Source organism: Gorilla gorilla, chromosome 4 (assembly GCF_029281585.2).
Source record: "Gorilla gorilla gorilla isolate KB3781 chromosome 4, NHGRI_mGorGor1-v2.1_pri, whole genome shotgun sequence".
In the NCBI taxonomy this organism is placed as follows: Eukaryota; Metazoa; Chordata; class Mammalia; order Primates; family Hominidae; genus Gorilla; species Gorilla gorilla.
The window spans coordinates 102741192-102760843 of record NC_073228.2 but is presented as its reverse complement, the minus strand read 5'-3'; the positions used below and the strand labels follow the sequence as shown (position 1 = coordinate 102760843).

Here is a 19652-nt window from a genome sequence, read left to right as displayed (position 1 = left end):
TTTTGTTTCATTTTGTAGCTCCTGCTTAATTTTCCTCCACTGCCTTTATACAGTTAATATACTATATATAGTATTTATTTTGTTTCCTTTTTGCTACCCCTACTAGAATGTAAATTTCATGGGGGAGGGCAGGAATTTTTGTCTGTGTCATTCGTTCCTGAACCCCGAGTTCTCAACATGTAATAATCACTTCATGAATGTTTGTTGAATGACTAAACATAATACTTCTGAATAAAGAGATACACATTGTACATATAAAATATTTAGCACATAGTTTAAAAAGTGAAATTCATATAAAATATTTGCAGATACTTTGAAAGGCTTTGTAGAACTCTAGAGTTTCACAAGCCCAGTTTGAAATCAATTGTTGAAGCATTTATTATTGCTCATATTTCTAGCAGTGGAGAGTTGTGTAGGAAGCCCACTGAATAGTGGTGAAAAAATTGAACTGTTGGCATCCACCCAAACTGCTCCCTTGAACAAAAGATGTCACAAAATATATTGCGGAAATGTACCAATGTTCTCACTTACCTGTTTTATTCAGTTCCAAATGTAAATAAAAAAGTTAAAACCACTTTATTTTTCCCTCTAGTATAATTTAAAACTGCACCATTAAGAAACTAATGTAACTGTTCCTTTTCTAAGCTTCATATAGATGATTAGATACAGATTATTAGAATTGGAAAGGCCCTCAATGATCGTCAAATACAAATGATGCATTTCCAGGTGAGAAAACTGAAGCCTCAAGAAGCTGTATCTTGGCTTAAGTCATCTAGCTTGATTAGTAAAAATTAACCAGCATGGAAGCCTATTCTTCTACAGCCCAGTTGAGTTTTTTTCTTCAATCCATGCATGGCATGACATACTCTATTTTAATATTATATAACATAGGATTGTTTAAGAATAGATGAAGATCTCACTGGTGTGGGAAGGGATGGCTTAGAGATAGGACTGCACTGAGAGGACACCCTCAGGTGTCTTCCTGAGCTAGAAGGACAGTCCTCCATCCAGTTTATCCAGATTAATCAGAGAATACAACTCAAACACTGATTTCATCACCATCGCATTTAGGTACATGTAAGAATTTGGCATTCTTTAAGAGAGAAGTGTTGCCAAGGAAGAGAGACGCAAGCAAATCTTGTGATAAAAATTGGACTTAAAGAGGGAAATATCATGCAACTTTCTTTTTGTTGCACCAAATAAAGCAATACTAATAAGATAGAATTAACGGCATGGTAGCAGATAAGCTCTCTAAATTCCCCTAGTAAAATATTTGTGCTATGGAATAGAGCTTCAGAGCAGGTAAAAATGTGCAGGAGACCTGAATATGATTTAGTTTAAGTAGAGTTTGAAGACTCAATACTCTTTGTTTTCGAGATCCTCATTTTTATTCTTCAAAACAGGTAGGAGAAGAAATAGAAAATATAAGTTCTCCTCAATGGAAAAAATCACTATGAAATTTTAGCAGGGAAGAAAACTTTTAAAAATGTTAATGAATATTCAGATCCAGAGGCTTATTTAATGTTATAATTCCTATATTTGGATATCCAAATATTTTGGAAAAAGGCTAAAATAAACACTTCAAATGAAGTCTAAGCTTGTGAAGAGCCAATCCTCTTCATTTATTGTCCTGGCACAAGCCTCTCTGAAGTGTGAAGGTAAGCCTTAGACCATGAGGCTGATTGGAGGATGCGATCATAGCCACATTTGTGTAGTACATTCCCTGCACTTGGTCTCTCCGTGTCATGAGCTAATGTCTTGTCCCATTAAAAAATGCATTTTTGGCTCTTATATACTTAAATTCAAAGTTTTCATATTTGTTCATTTTAAATACTATTTCCATTTTACCTTCCTATCTTTCAATTTCATTTCTAGGAAATTAAAACAAAATAATACACAAAATTATATTAGCAATATAAATTAAGTGACAATATAGAAGAATATGGAGTAAACCAAACACCTCCTCCTGGATTCATTCTCTACCAAACCTCTGCATTTTCACTTCATTCTCAGAGAAGCAACCATCTGTAATAGTTTTGGTTTTTTTTCCTTTCAGTGATTGAATTATGAAATGGAAGGGAGAAGTGAGGAAATATTAAGACAGACTTTAAGACTCTAGTTGTAGATGCTCTGTATTCCCACTGGAATTCTCATGCTGCTGTTGGAAGTGTAAAATTATACAACTACTTTGAAAAACCATATAACATAATTTACTAAAGTTGACTAAGTCATGGACTATGAAATGTTTGGGATCAGGAATGAGACGAGAATGCTTGCACTCACTGCTTCTATTCAACATTGTACTATAGTTCTAGTCAGAGCAATAAGATTAAAAAACAAAGAAATAACAAGCAGGATTGGAAAAGAGTAAATAAAACTCTCAGTATCAGCAGATCATACATTTCTGTATGTAGAAAATCTCAAGTATCTAAAGAGATGGTCAATATAAAAATCAATCTTATTTCTTTATACCAAACAACATTTTTCAGAGAATTGTAGATGATTTAAATAAGTGGAAAGATGTACATATTCATTGCTGAAAAGCTTTTTTTTTAAATTATACTTTAAGTTCTAGGGTACATGTGCACAATCTGCAGGCTTGTTATATATGTATACATGTGCCATGTTGGTGTGCTGCACCCATCAACTTGTCATTACATTAGGTATATCTCCAAATGCTATCCCTCCCCCCTCCCCCCACCCCATGACAGGCCCCGGTGTGTGATGTTCCCCTTCCTGTGTCCATGTGTTCTCATTGTTCAATTCCCACCTATGAGTGAGAACATGCAGTGTTTGGTTTTTTGTCCTTGCGATAGTTTGCTGAGAATGATGGTTTTCAGCTTCATCCATGTCCCTACAAAGGACATGAGCTCATCCTTTTTTATGGCTGCATAGTATTCCATGGTGTATATGTGCCACATTTTCTTAATCCAGTCTGTCATTGTTGGACATTTGGGTTGGTTCCAAGTCTTTGCTATTGTGAATAGTGCCACAATAAACATATGTGTGCATGTGTCTTTATAGCAGCATGATTTATAGTCTTTTGGGTATATACCCAGTAATGGGATGGCTGGGTCAAATGGTATTTCTAGTTCTAGATCCTTGAGGAATTGCCACACTGTCTTCCACAATGGTCGAACTAGTTTACAGTCCCACCAACAGTGTAAAAGTGTTCCTATTTCTTCACATCCTCTCCAGCACGTGTTGTTTCCTGACTTTTTAAATGATCACCATTCTAACTGGTGTGAGATGGTATCTCATTGTGGTTTTGATTTGCATTTCTCTGATGTCCAGTGATGATGAGCATTTTTTCACGTGTCTTTTGGCTGCATAAATGTCTTCTTTTGAGAAGTGTCTGTTCATATCCTTTGCTCACTTTTTGATGGGGTTGTTTTTTTTCATTTAAAGATGTCAGTTCCTCCTATATTGGTCTCCAGATTCAATGCAATTCAAGTCAAAACCTCAGCAGTTTTACTTTGTGGAAGTTAAAAGCTGGTTCTAAAATTTATATGGAGATTCAGAGGGCTAAAAATAGCTAAGACAATTTTGAAGAAGAATGGAAGTTGAGGGATATACTTTGCTGAATATAAAGTCTTAATATGTAGTTAGAACAATTAAGACGTTAGTATTGTCCAAAGTATAAACAAAAAGCCCAGTGGAAAGCCTAGAAACAGACTCATCTATGGATAATATGCAACACAGGGACACTTTGGACCAGGGGAGAAATAATAGTTTTTCACTAAATGATGCCGGGTCAATTCAGTATCTGTATGGGAGAAAATAAAACAATCTACTCCTTCTCTTCACCCTACTGAACACACAAAAGCAATTCCAGGTGGATTGTAGTTATAAATGTGAAAGATGAAAAAAATAAGGCATCTGCAAGATAACATATGCGACATAAAATATCTTTATGACCTTAGAATGATCAAAGATTTGTTAAACACAATGCACAAATCACTAACAATGAAAAGAAAGATTGAGAAACTACATTAAAACTAAAAACACCTGTCAAACGTTCTCTTAATAAACTGAAAGAGTAACCCACTGCTTATTTCTTTAAAACTCAAGATCTGTAGTTGTTTTCATCCCGCAAACACCTATTTTGTTTATATTTTCAGGTGAGATATTCTCTTAGCAAATGTTAACAATACTAATTTTAAAAACGGCTTGTTTTCTCTTGGATTTTAATTATTCTGTTTTCAGAATTTGTTTCTTCTTTTCACTGTTTTGGTTTTCTTCAAATGTTGGATGATGATTGCTTGTTGAGTTCATTTTATGCTGATATTTAAACTCCTGTTTTCCCATTTGTGAACTGGGGAACTTCTGACTAGAGGAACTTTCCTTCAGTTATTGTGAGGGAGGGTTGGTTTGTGCCACTGGAGTGAGCATGCAGGTGGTGTGTCTACTCAGTTTGTGGGCTCCTTATCCTCTTGCTAAACACTATCAACCTGAAGCATTCCTCTGTGTCTGCAACCCCATTTCCTGCATTTGTGCTTTAGTCCAGAAGTAAACGCCGCTCTTATCTCTCAGCTATTGTTCGGCATAAACAGAAGGCGAAGTAGATGCTGACCTGTCTGTAGCTGCATGTGCATTCTCCCGTTCCACTGTGAGCACCACCAAGACCTATCTACTTCTTGGATCTCTTTGCTCTTAGTTTGGAGCATCCTTCACACTTCATAGAATTCTTCTCTCTTCCATATTTCAGAGTAAGATTTTTCTTACCTGCATGGCTGGTTTTAGGACATGAGACCTGTGCAGTCCTACAGGTTTCTGTACTCAAGAGGGCCCTTGAACTTTGTTTAATGCTCTCCTTTCACTCTCTTGAAATTCTTAATGATTTTTGGACATGGATTTTCATTTTGTACTGGGCCTTGTAAATTGTGTTGCTGGTCCTCTTGGGCTGATACCTCTTTCAATATATCTTAGTTCCTTAATAGCTTTCAGAATTCCTCAAACATTTTCATCTGTGATGGTAATTCTTTCCTGTATTCAATTACATTACTGTTTTTATTTTTTTGTAACCTTTATTGAGGTACAACATGTGCTCATTTTAAGTGTACAATTCAATGATCTTTAATAAATTTACAGAATTTTGCAACCACCACAATCAAATTCTAGAAAAGTTCCATTGTTTCAAAAAGGTCATGGGATTATTTGTAGGCATTTTCTGTTTCTGTCCTCAGCCCCAGAATTTTTTGTATTTTAGATATATTTTAAAATATGAATTCTTTGGGGTTATATATATGGAAGGGGGGAATATTAGTTTCCCCTTCAAGGAAGCTAGAAGAAGAAGAATCTTTGACAGTGTTACAGTCTTCAAAAGAGCATGTGTGAGACCATCTATCTGAGCAGCCAGTTGTCTTTCTTTTCCTTTCTTCTCTAGTAGGTGGTTGGTGAGAGGCCATTGTTGAGTGAATTCAAGTCTCATGATAAGATAGTGAATAGAATCTGTTTGGATTTAGGTACCCTATTTCAACAAAACTTCTCTTTGCTTTATTTTGGACTCTTAACAGAAAAAAATTACTTGAAAATAGCATGACCATACTTCTTAAACCCATATGTTCTTAAACTCAATAAAACAATAATTAGAAATATATTATACAAAGCGGATTTTTTAGTCATCTTTCTTTTGATTTTAAGTTATATTAGATATTTACATTTTTGATTATAAAATTTATAGATGGTTATATTTATAGAATTATAAAATATAGAATAGTATATAGAAGAAAAGAAACTCTCAAATTATTATAACACCATATCACATTTCCTCCTAATATTTTTATTTGCAAATACATGTTTATCTACTGGGGTACTCTTTCTTTTTCATCCAAAATGAAATGATAACTCATATGCAATTTTCTGCTTGCTTTTTTCACATATGTGTGATCATTTATACGTATTCATAAATATTCTTCAAATACATAATTAATTTGTGTGAGTGACAACTGACCTGGACAAAGCAAGAGCGTTGGAGCAGGGTCTCAAATAATGGGCTGAACATGGGAGTGATTAAATACCTGAATGTGATTTTGAATTTTCTAGATGATGCTGTAGCAAGTTACTCAAGATGATAGAAATTCTTTTTTTTTTTTTTTGCATACAATTTTCTTTTTTTTTTTTTATTATACTTCAAGTTGTAGGGTACATGTGCACAACGTGCAGGTTAGTTACATATGTATACATGTGCCATGTTGGTGTGCTGCACCCATTAACTCTTCATTTAACATTAGATATATCTCTTAATGCTATCCCTCCCTCCTCCCCCAACCCCACAACAGGCCCTGGTGTGTGATGTTCCCCATCCTGTGTCCATGTGTTCTCATTGTTCAATTCCCACCTATGAGTGAGAATATGCAGTGTTTGGTTTTTTGTCTTTGTGATAGTTTGCTGAGAATGATGGTTTCCAGCTTCATCCATGTCCCTACAAAGGACATGAACTCATCCTTTTTTATGGCTGCATAGTATTCCATGGTGTATATATGCCACATTTTCTTAATCCAGTCTATCATTGTTGGACATTTGGGTTGGTTCCAAATCTTTGCTATTGTGAATAGTGCCACAATAAACATACATGTGCATGTGTCTTTATAGCAGCATGTTTTATAATCCTTTGGGTATATACCCAGTAACGGGATTGCTGGGTCAAATGGTATTTCTACTTCTAGATCCCTGAGGAATCACCACACTGACTTCCACAATGGTTGAACTAGTTTACAGTCCCACCAACAGTGTAAAAGTGTTCCTATTTCTCCACATCCTCTCCAGCACCTGTTGTTTCCTGACTTTTTAATGATCGCCATTCTAACTGGTGTGAGATGGTATCTCATTGTGGTTTTGATTTGCATTTCTCTGATGGCCAGTGATGATGAGCATTTTTTCACGTGTCTGTTGGCTGCATAAATGTCTTCTTTTGAGAAGTATCTGTTCATATCCTTCGCCCACTTTTTGATGGGGTTGTTTGTTTTTTTCTTGTAAATTTGTTTGAGTTCATTGTAGATTCTGGATATTAGCCCTTTGTCAGATGAGTAGATTGCAAAAATTGTCTCCCATTCTGTAGGTTTCCTGTTCGCTCTGATGGTAGTTTCTTTTGCTGTGCAGAAGCTCTTTAGTTGAATTAGATCCCATTTGTCAATTTTGGCTTTTGTTGCCATTGCTTTTGGTGTTTTAGACATGAAGTCCTTGCCCATGCCTATGTCCTGAATGGTATTGCCTAGGTTTTCTTCTGTGGTTTTTATGGTTTTAGGTCTAACATTTAAGGCTTTAATCTATCTTGAATTAATTTTTGTGTAAGGTGTAAGGAAGGGATCAAGTTTCAGCTTTCTACATATGGCTTGCCAGTTTTCCCAGCACCATTTATTAAATAGGGAATCCTTTCCCCATTTCTTGTTGTTGTCAGGTTTGTCAAAGATCAGATGGTTGTAGATATGCGGCATTATTTCTGAGGGCTCTGTTCTGTTCCATTGGTCTATATCTCTGTTTTGGTACCAGTACCATGCTGTTTTGGTTACTGTAGCCTTGTAGTATAGTTTGAAGTCAGGTAGCATGATGCCTCCAGCTTTGTTCTTTTGGCTGGGATTGAGAAATTCTTTGTATTAGTCCATTTTCATACAGCTAAGAAGACATACCTAAGACTGGGTAATTCATAAAAAGAGGTTTGATGTGCTCACAGTTCTACATGGCTTGGGAGGCCTCACAATCATGGTGGAAGGCTAAGAAGGAACAAAGGCACGTCTTACATGTCGGTAGGCAAGAGAACGTGTGCAGGGGACATAGGATGGTTGTAAAACCATCGGATCTGCTGATATGTATTCACTATCATCAGAACAGCACAGGAGAAACCCGCCCTCATGATTCAATTACCTCTAACTGGGTTTCTTCCATGACATGTGGAATTATGGGGGCTATAATTCAAGATGAGATTTGGTTAGGGACACAGCCAAACTGCATCATTCTTCTTCTTCAGACCACCTTATTCCAGAACTCTAATAATGAAGCATGCTAGACAAGGTGGAAGATTCTTTTAACTAATTCACTTAGCCAGATTAAAATAGCTTCCCTTAAAAAAATGTGAATACTTTCTACATATTTCTTAATATGTTTATATTACAGTATTTATTTGTATTTTTCTGCCCCAGTAGATTTTTGCTCCACATAGGTGAGATCTGTGCTTAGTGAAGGTGCTAGCACAGAGGTCTTTAATAAAAGTTTGTTGATGAGAGAATGAGAAATAGATGAGAACTAATTTGGCTCTTAATCACTATATGGACCTCTGAGTAAGCCCCTCTAACTCACCAAATGCAGGAAGCACATAGATATGTAACTTAATTAGCTAAGTCCTATAAAGGCATATAAAATCACTTGGCAAGGTGTTTAGCACATCATAAGCACTCTATAAATACTAGTTATTATTATTAATAAAAAAAATCTGTCTCCATATGGTCAGAAGCCAGAGCACACAGCACTGGAGGCCAGGGGCTGTAGTGGCAGCAAATGGGTAGCAATTGTGGCGCCAACACCCAGTGTAGGGGAGGGGCCCTCTCTCGTCTGGTTTTTCCAATTGAAAACGTGCTTGGAGTAACCCTCCAGCCAACCTTTTTTTCATCTGCAGATATATTATTGAAAACTGTAGCTCAGCCTTGTCAGTCCAAATTATATTAGGAGGATTAGGAGATGTTCTGCAAGGAGAAAACAGAATTTGGCAATTTGATTTCAGGAAGACTTGAAAGGTCAGAGATAAAAGGCCAAGGTGGATTTAAAAAAGGGCTTTGAGCTTCTGCAGTGAGGAACAACAATTCAGAGCAAGAATGACAGTTAAGGAAGTTTAGGTGTAATCTCTTCAGTAAGAATCATCAACCATGGTAGACATTTATTTGTTTATTTGAGGAGGTGGGAGATACACTGAGCTGTCTGAAAGGAATGCAGTTCTTTAATTTTGCTTTTCTCATAAGATTTTTAGTTAAAATAGTATTTCTAACCTATCAAAACATTTTTCTTTATTTAGGGAAGCCAAAAGGTTATTTTAATTCTGCCTTAGTGTTTCTTATTATTTTTGTCAACTTTTACCCAAAGTTCCTTTTAAAACAGTGCTAAAGTGTTCACGCTATAAATAAAATCTGTTCCCTTCTTGTAAACAATTGGCAATTATGTAAGAATCGAATGAAATAAATACACGTGAGGTTTTTCAGAGTATGTCTGTACACAGTCACTTGTTTTACTACTAGTTTTAATGTTATGTTTATTGTTGGTTGTTTGCAGATGAAAGTTGTTGTTGTTGCTGTTTTGTAAACCAGCTATAGTTCTGATAAGTAGATATTTGAGCCTGAAATATAACTATGTGTTCTTGCTTACTAAGTGATTAATATTATAGATTTGGTGTCTGACCTCAAATGAATTACTCAACATCCCAGCTGCAATTTTATCTATAAAATGAAAATAATAGTATTCTGCTTATAAGGTTCTTGTGAGCATTAAATGAGAAAATAAATGTATTGAGCATAGGAAGTAGTACATACTAAATGCTCAACAAACTGCATTTAAAAAATTATTTAAGTGCGTGAATTTGAGAGACAGTCTAGCAGGCATTGTTTTCTTGACAGATGTTTATATGACTGTGCAGGAAGATTGTAAACATCTGTGCTTTGGTTACCATTTCCCTGATTTATTTAACCATGTGGATTTTGTCAACTATTTTAAACTAATCAGACACAGGCATTGCCATTTATACCACACAGATGGTTTCTTCAAATCATTAACAATGCCTGGGTGGGGCATCCCCTGAGACTGGGAAACTGCAAAAATTAACAGGCAAGGAAATTCGAGCTTTTGAATTTTGAGTGTTCTGGAGGGCTTCTAAGCGCCTGTCTGCCTCAGTTCTGATGCTAAAAAATTCTGTCTTTCAAAATATATTTTCTTAGTACCATCAGGACTGCCTGTCTCATTAGAAGGTCTGAGGCTGTGATAGACAAAAAAGCAAGTGGAAAAGGTTGAGAGACTTAAAAAAGCACAATTTAATACCTGTTCCAATATTCATTTTTATTATCAGAACATTAAGCAATGTGAAGGTAAAAGAGCAGATTTGTTTTTGAAATGGCCTTTTTACAAAAGTATTACATACCCATTGTAGACAATTCAGAAAACACACGGAACAGAAACACATTTTCCGATAGTCCTTCTACCCAAAGAGAACCACCCTTGACATTTTGATTATATCTTTCATTTTGATTACTTTCATACATATGCACATACACATATGCATATACTTTAGAGGCATACATACATATAGGTGTATTTTACAAAAATGAAGTCACATTTCACAGTGTTTTGTAATCCACTTTTCATACTTAGGTATTCCTAAACAATTTTTACATAATTTTTTGTCATTTTATAAGATTCTTCAAAAGGTAAACAATCCGCTGCAAAAAGAAAATGTTATTTCTTCTCCCAATCTCCTAATTATTGAGTTAGTTTGCTTTTAATCTTGTTAGGAAATGACTGGTAAACAGTCTTTAGCTAAAAAGGGAAAAATTTGAAAGACATTGGTTGGGCATCACATCCAAGTTCTCTATTCTGAAAAGATTTTCCCTGCAAAATGATTAAATTTGAAATAACTTAGTATTAGAAAACAACATAAGGAAATAAACAAAGTTTTTAAGGCAAAATACGTGAAAACCAGAAGCTACAACCTTCCCTGAATAGAGGGAGTAGACAATATGGATACCTATGGAGTCTCTCAGTAATGACGATTCTCGCTTTGCACAGTCACGTGGGCTATAAAAATGACCTGTAAACAGAAACCTTGCAAAGTGGTGCTCGTAGCTAATGGGAAAAGTTGATCGTTCCATGACCTTTAAAAATTTCTGTCAAACATTAAAAACTCTCTTACTGTTCGTTATAAATGTACTGTATAGGAAAATAAAAAAGAATAATATTTAGTATACTGTAACTTAAAACGTTACAAACATTGGTAATTAAATGTTTATTTCTTTGTAAAAAACTGATCAAAAATAGTTTGAGCAGTGCTTGCCTTCTTCTTTTTGAGCATAACTTGTGATATATACAAGGCACATTTTCTATGCCTTAGCAAATTTTGATCACATTTTGACATTGTATCCTTGGTGCTGTCAGTGTTGTGAATTATCTCCGGTAGTGCCTTTAACATGAAGTTATTTTTGCAAGCATATGGCATTTCCTCTGGGACACTTTCATCCTGTTCATTAGAATCACTTTTCTCATTCATGTCTACATGTCTATACGTTTGCTGTCTCTAAGCACTTCTGACCGTATGTCTAGAGTCTCTCTAACAACAGCTATGTCAAAATGCCCACCATCAGCAATTTCTTCTGTAACTCCATGAATGTTTGATTTGGATTTCATTTCCAGCATTATTACTTTTCGTTTCTTTGCTGTACTTTCATCTTTGTTGACAAATCCCTTTTTTGGATTATCAGTTTTTGTAAAATGTCATACAAGTTTATCACAGGGAGACAAGGAGGCAACATAGTCACATGCTTTGCTTTCTGTCTATGAACTGAATAGAAAATGTGAAGTGGTGGACCACCAGCAGGCTTTGTAAAAGGTGACGTGATTGGTCACTGATCAAGATATGTATCTGTTATTTATGCAATGACTTGTAGGCTAACAAGGCAGCGGCGAAGTTTGTGCCTTATGCAATTACTCACAGTTAATATACTGTGGTAATGGAAATGTGAACCACGTTGCTGGGGACCAGTGTTATTTAACTAAACCACGGTAATGGAAATTTCCATACTGGAGCTGTAAAAAGCAAGTTCGGCCTTTACATATTACATATAATGGATGAAAGGGACGTCTTCCCAAGTTGGTTTTTGTAGGCTCTAATGGCAATGGCAGCATCTCTCCTTATCCCAAGCTACCAGGGGAATGACATTGGCCTTATGGAATGTAAAGAATATGTTGTACTTAGGTCTCTATGGCATTTCCCATAAAAGGGTCCTGAATCATCCTGATCAGGTGACTCACTGAAATAGAACAAAATGTAGAAATCATATTTCTTATTGCTTCTCTGATGCTGCAGCACAGCTGAGTTCACTGAGGAATTGGGTCTAGCTGAGGGATCTGATTTGTTCCTCCCATTATTCCTTGGTAACTTTCCCTCTCTACCCTTCCACCCCCTTCATAGGTAGTGGCAAAAAGAGGCTCATGTTCTGCAGGGCCAAGTCTCAGTGATAGTTCCTGCATGATCAATCCTTGAAGTCAAGTTTAGGTCAATGGTGTTTAACACAGAGTGGGGGTGAAGGGAAAAGAAGCCAAGAACGTTGAGGAATTTGTGGCTCAGTCTGTAAACAAAGAGGATTGATGTTGGTTGAAGACAAAAGAGGATTCATTGGAAAGAAGGTGAAATGGTCTTAGAAAAAAGGAGTTGAAGCTAGAGAGATTCCTCACAGAGTTTGATATATTGTCCCAATTATCTTTGCACCACAGTGTCGGTTGCAAAGGAAGACTATATAAATGTTTGTTAAATGAAACAAAAAGTAGTTTTATTGATATATGGGAATCCACCACAAAGACAAACATTTTTAAATTAATTTTGGAGAAATAATATTTTTATAAAACCTAGATTAAATATGACTATATAGGGCACACAAGTAAAATGGACCAAAGATGACAGTTAAGTACCAATATATTTAATGGAAAAATTTATTTTTTCTTTCTGTAGTTCATGATTTGTGCTCCTCTTCACTCTAATGTAGTTTCTTGCTTAAGGCTTTCCAATGGCTTCCATTGAACAAAGAATAAAATCTAAAATGTTTTCCATGGCTCACAAGGCCTGTGCAATCTGGTTCCTAACAAATTTTCTGATCCTAACTCTTACTCCTCATCCTTTACCATTCTCTTCCTACCCTCAAATATGTTTTAGTTACATGGGTCTTTTATTCTGTTCCATAAACACGCCAGGCTCATTGTAGTCTTAGGGTCTTTGCTCTCAGTATTGCCTCTGCTAGGCAAGTCCTGTCTGTAAATCTTCACATAGAAAACCCTTAGCAAAGTGCCTAACATATGGAAAGAGTCAATAGTGTTATTAATTAAAATATTGTTCTTTAGATGTTCTTCTATTCTTAAAATGCCTGATTGTTCTGGATTTTCTTATTCACTTTTGCTTGTTTTCAAGGCAAAGAATGAATAATAGTAACCCTTTCTGTAGGAGAAAAGATGGCAGGTACGTCTACATCAGTCAGGACAAACTGGTTATGCTGCAGTTACAAACAGTCCCACAAATCTCAGTGGCTTAAATCAAGAAAGGTGATTTTTTACCTAATGCTACATGTCCAGTGTGGACTGGCGAGACAGTTCAACTTATAGTGGAGATACACTAACATTTTATGATAATACCAACTGAACATGAGGTTTCAGGGTTTGCCATGTCAGAAGAAGGTAAGAATACAGAGTAGAGCATTGTCAATTAAATGGTTTATTCCGCAAGTGACACAAATTATCGCTTAGCTTTTACTTACCCTAAGTCTAGATCTACTATCTCCTACCCACATTCTCATTTTGATGGCAGGGAATCAGTTTTTAAATTGGGTTTTTCAAAATAATTTCGGGGTGCTTTCAACAGTTCAGATTCCTGGGTCCCGTCCTCTGAGATTCTGATTCTAGGTTGGGGAATGGTAATTGAGATATTGGTATTAATTCTAGTGACTCAGTTGTAGGTGATTTGAAAGTCATGCTTAGAGGAACAGAACTGTAGTGACTAGAACTATGGTTGGCCTATTGCAAGAGCTTAATAAATATTTTTTATTTATTAAATATTATTAAATATTGACTCTAAAATAAGGGTTTTCTTATGAATAAAGATTTAAATAAATGAATCTGTAATTTAGATAAAAAATTGAATATGCTGAATTGCATTAGAAGGAGAAGAAGGGCTAAGTGTTTTATTCCTTCACTCTAAAATAACTTCTACTTTTTGGGAGGAGGTAACGCTGGTACTCTTTCTTTTACTTTGTGCAGGTCACAAGGTTGATCCACACAGTAGCCAAGCTACATCATATCTCTTACTCAGGAAGAAGACACGAGTTTAAGGATATTAAAAAAAAAGTGGATGAATCCTTTGATTTATTCCGTATGAAATAGACTATGAAGAAAGCAAATCTAATCTCATGTAATTAGGAGTTATTTTAATTGCATGAACCACAGGCCACATTTCTTTTACAATGACAGATAATGGCCTTTTAAAAATCTTGCATTGAAAAATCTATTGGCAAATAACTTTTAAACCTCAACTAACTGGCAACTAAGCTCTTTGTCACTTATCTCTGCAGTATTTTCACACTCTGATCACAGAATAACAAGACTAGGAGTAAAGATCATAACGGCATCATAAAAACAGAACCATAAATGTGTACTTCAAGTGAAGTTAATGTTCCATTATGATAGATTACCCATCCCCTTGAAAAGCTCAACTATTTTAAAATCAGTTCTGCTGAATTTTTAATATTCAGGCTATTCCCTGAGAGGGAGCTTTGGGCTGGAGGTCTCCACGGGTATTCGCAAGCATTATGTTTGGGTTCATAAAATCTGAAGGCTTCTAAAGTATTAAAACTTTCATGCAAAGCATGCAAAAAAAAAAAAAAAAAAAGGAAAATCCACCATCAACGAGTAACTAGTGCTTAAGATATCCATTGTTGTTTTAAAAATTAATTTGAAGGAGATTATATTTTCATAATTGCTATGAGGTCTTGCCTTAGTAGTAACACTATTTTTTCTCTTCTAAACAAGTTAGATAATGTTAGACTATTGTTATAGGTATGAATATGGACACATATCTGGGAAAGTAGGCTAAAGGGAAGATGACAAGAGAAAATTTGCTCAGTTACTGTCTTGCTGAAAATATTGGGTGTTTCTTTAATATATGTATTCTTACCTGCCAATCTAAGTGTCTTGACTGGAAAGTGAATAGTCTATAACAGGTAATTTTGCCTTTTGCCTGGATGTGGATCAGGTTTAGCTGATACTTCTCTAATAGGTGATAACAAACTAAAAGGCTCAAATAAATCCAAAATTCACATGCACTAAGTCTTATTTCCTGTTACTGCAGGAAAGTTTATGTTTTTCCTTGCTTACATGTAAGAAGACAGTGTGCACACATGGTCCCCTCTTCTGTAGATTTCTGTGTAGTGTCCTTGCAATCCCAGTCATGAGCATACATAGTGAGGGGTTTGCTTGTGATGTGTTTGTTAATAGGCTAGACTTCACAATATTGCCTTAAAGCACAGAAGAGGGAGCCAGAAACTGGGAGCCAGAAGTTCTATGTCATCTATTTAGCTCTGGACTTTTTTTTTTTTTTAATGCAGATGCAGATTTGAGTTGATCATATTCCTTAGCTCATGGTTCCTTATCATTACTGGTCCTGGGGAAGCCCCTTTTTCATTTCTTCATCCTATTTTGTTCCATTTCTCATATCTATTTCCTTCTTTCCTCCAGAAAATAACCTAATGTGTTTGTTATATATCGTTGTGTTTGTATGTGTTCTTGTGAAATGTGTATTGCTGTTTTGTGTACTTGCATTTTAAATTTTTATAAATGGGGCTAGGTTTAAATCTCAGTCTGATTTTCTTTGTTTTCCTCAGATACTCTATATGTTGCTGTATGTATTACTGCTGTTCCAGGCTTGTCATTGCTGTATCATTTATTAGTATCTGTGTGGTATTTACTCTGTTTTTAAATTAAATTAAATTACATTTTATAGACACAGGATCTTGCTATGTTGCTTAGGCTAGTCTTGAACTCCTAACCACAAGCATCCCTCCCACCTCAGCCTCCCAAGTAGCTGGGACTACAGGCCTATGCCACTGCATGTGGCTTCAGATACTCTTTTAAAAAACACAATTTTGATGATCTTTTCTCATAATTTATTATTAATTTGTGCATTCCCTATCCCAGCTTTCTAATAATCAAATATATTTTATAAATGAAGAGCCAAATATACCAGGTTGAGGGCAAACAGTGGCCTTTAATAACATTTTCCAGTGAGGCTCTGAAATGGCATAGGACTATCATAGCTCTTTGACCAAGTGGAAGACTTCTCTTACTAGGCGAAGACCTACTGTACCTGGAGTACTCCATACTACTCTTTCAGTCTTGCCATACTTTGATTTTAGATATAGCCTACTTGATACCATGAGGCTATCCTTTACAAAGCTCATTTTCATTGAAATGTAGAAGCTGCTACATCACGTAGAAGCTGTTGGATCAGGGATGTATAAAGAAATATATAAAATTTAAGTAACATAAAGCCAGAAGGTCCTGGAGTCAGGCCTGCATTTGACTCTGGTTTGCTTAGTCACCATGCATAGTCGTTAAATGACTTTATCTTTTATTCTTCACAGATCTTGGACTATAACCCAGGATATTTTGAGTTTCTTAAGAAAAAGTGATTACTATTATTAAGTAGAACCAATTCCTTTTCTCTTTTAAGATTTTTGGTTCCTAATGAGAACTATGAATCAGACTGAGGAGGACCTGATCCTGAGAGCAGTAGGCAGTTTCTTCATGCTTTGGAACTGGACCAGGAGGCTGTGTGCCTAATCTGCTCCAAAATCATTCCTTTCTGTCTTTCACTGAAGCCTGAACACATTCCAGGAATTAGGTACTAATTAATGTCAACACATTACAAATGAAGAAAGAAGGGAAATTGCTTGGACTCATTCTTGAGAAAATCTTCACAAATTTGCTTCAGTTAAAGTTAATGTGTGTCTCAGGCAGCACTGAACCAAATTGTAAAATGCTGCTCATGTGGATGAGTGACCTGGAGGTGACCCTTTTGAGAGTCTTGACCAGCATTTGTTTCCATATCCTGTCTATTTTGTCTTGATACTGCTTACAGCATTGATGATTGGTGGGATCAGAGAGGGCAAGAATCAAACTATGGCTTCATTAGCTCAAAGTTCTACAGGGCCTACACAAGATTTTAGGACATATTTTTCAAAATGACTTTTCTTATTTTCATTCATTGCTGCTTTATGGATGTCAGGGAACAGCTTTTTAAAGAGTGAAACAAATAGCTTGTTACATGGATTTTAGGAAATCTTCATCTTTTAATCGGAAGCAGATTTTAGATCATGTTTTTATGTTTATAAAATTAACAACTGAAAGTTAAAACCCAAAGAATCATTTTGAATGGCCATGATAATAAACGTACTAATATGTCATGTTTGATCCAAAGTTATGAGAATGAGTCCAATATGTGGGATACCAATCAGGGGTGAGACTGTATTGAGGAATGGGAGGCTCATTTTGCAGAAAAATTAGTTGAAGCTATAGTAAGCCACAATGGGGTTCAATTTTGTGCTCATTGTTCTTTAGGCTTCCGTATTATATTTTTCCACTTTATGAATATCCTTGATGTGCACTTTACTAAACTTCACCTGATTTGATTTGCTCAGGCCTTCAACTAACTAGAGAAGATGCTGTACTATCTAAGTTCTCTATCTCTAATGCTTAGCACAGCACCTGACACACAGGATGGGCCTAAATTGTTGAATAAATGAGGACTGCAGAATAACGGAGACATCCCTATAATGCCACATCAAGTTTTGACCATACTAGTAAATAATTGGAGAACCCATTTTAGTGTGTAGATTTTAGAGTTAAAAAAACCCTTTATTTCAGTCCCAACATTATATGGTCTTGGATTAGTTACCTCCTTTAAATCTAAATTTCCTCATCTGTGAATTAGAGTTATTGATAGATTAATGGAGAAAAAGGAAGAGGACTATGACAAAGACTCGTTTGACCACATCAACCCCAGTGATTTTCCTGAAATACTGCCTGGAAGCTAAACATTGGGTACACATGGACATACAGAGGGAAATAATAGACCTTGGAGACTTCAAAAGAGGGCAGTGTAGGGAGGAGTGAGGTTGAAAAATTACCAATGGAGTATCATGTTCACTATTCAGGTGAAGGGCTCACTAGAAATATAAAGTTCTAGAAAAATTGGCTTTGGCTTCTAATTGAATGCCACCTTGATTTTTCTCTAACAGGCTTATTTTTTTCTAAATCTTAATGTGAGGGCTGGAATAAAAGGATTGAGAAGCATGCATTTTCCCTCTATTTTCCCAAGCACCCAGCACAGATTACAGTTTCTTAGCCATATTATATAGGGATGAATATGGAAGAACATGAAAATGAAAAAGTCAAGATAAATATGGCTTATTAGAAAATTATCTTTTGAAACTTCCATCTACACATTCGCATTCTGGCAAATAATTGGCATAATTTCCATTGTGTTTTGGTAAACTCCAAAAGATGAGAGAGCTGGGAGAGAAATGAGAGCAATGGAGCAAAGGATGGCAGAACTCAGTCTGGAAAACAAGTAGATTAGAAGGACTGGAGAGAGAAGTCTCCTAGGAGAATAATTTGTTTCTAATAGTGATAGTATGGAGGGGGAGTTTTCTTTTTCTCTCTCTCTTTTTTTTAAAGCCGAAAGCACAAAACACACTTTGAAACATTTAAAAGCTGAAAGAAATAGATTTTTTTAAAATTTAAGAATGATGCCATAAACTTATGTTGTCTTATAGAGCATGCTTACAAGTGAAAGACATATATTAGACATGTTAAAATAGCTATCTATGTGGATGAGAAAAAAAGGGCTAAAAGGGAGTAAATACATAGATTAGAGGGAGCTTGCTCAGATGACTGGTGATCAAGAGCTTTGAATTGAATATGATTAACTCTTCGTACCTGGGTTCCAATAGAAACCCACTATCACCACCACCAAAACAACAAAACGGAAATACACTGTGTGATGATGCTAGTTTTTTATGGAAATGTGTTTCATTTTATACACTGCAAAATGATGCTTCAGGCTCTGAATTGCCTTGGATTCTTAGGTCCTGGTGTAAGTGTGAGGTATGCGTACATGTGTAGTGTTTGTGTGTATGTGCATAGATACCTATTCTAACATGTTTAATACATATCTTTCCTTACACCAAAGGAAAAGAAGAATAAAGACACCTGCACTTATATGTTTATCACAGCAATATTCACAATAGCACAGTCGTGGAAACAACCTAAGCGTCCATCAATGGATGACTGGATAAAGAAAATGTAGTTTATGTATACCATAGAATACTGCATAGCCATGAAAAGCATGAAATCATTTCTTTTGCCGCAACATGGATGGAGTCAGAGGCCATTATCCTAAGTAAAATAACTCAGAAACAGAAAATTAAATACTGCCTAGACGCTAAGCAATGGGCACACATGTACATAGAAAGGGAAATAACAGACATTGTGAATTTTAAAAGGGGGAAGGGTAGAGAGGGGTAAGGGTTGATAAATTGCCAATGAGGTATTATGTTCACTATTCAGGTGAAGGGCATACTAGGAACCCAAACCTCACCATTACAAAACATACCCATGTAACAAACCTGTAAATGTACCCCTTAGTCTATAAAAATAAAAAAAAATGCTGCTGCAGCAAAAAACACAATAATGTGTACTCCATTAAAATACAATTAGATAAGCAGTTGTTATAAGCTTGAAAAGTCTGCCTCTTTTACCAGGGTGAAAAAGTTGGAATCCATACATAGATAATAAAAAGGGAAGGATATAGGAAGTTGTCTGAAATGTAAGACAAAGGAAGATAAAACACGATTTTTCTTTTT

General features: G+C 35.7%; 1 long non-coding RNA gene across 1 annotated transcript in view; it reads left to right on the top strand.

Moving 5' to 3' along the window:
* The window catches only part of LOC134758442 (uncharacterized), a 431048-nt gene that overhangs the window by 155034 nt on the left and 256362 nt on the right, over positions 1-19652 (top strand). The window lies entirely within an intron of this gene.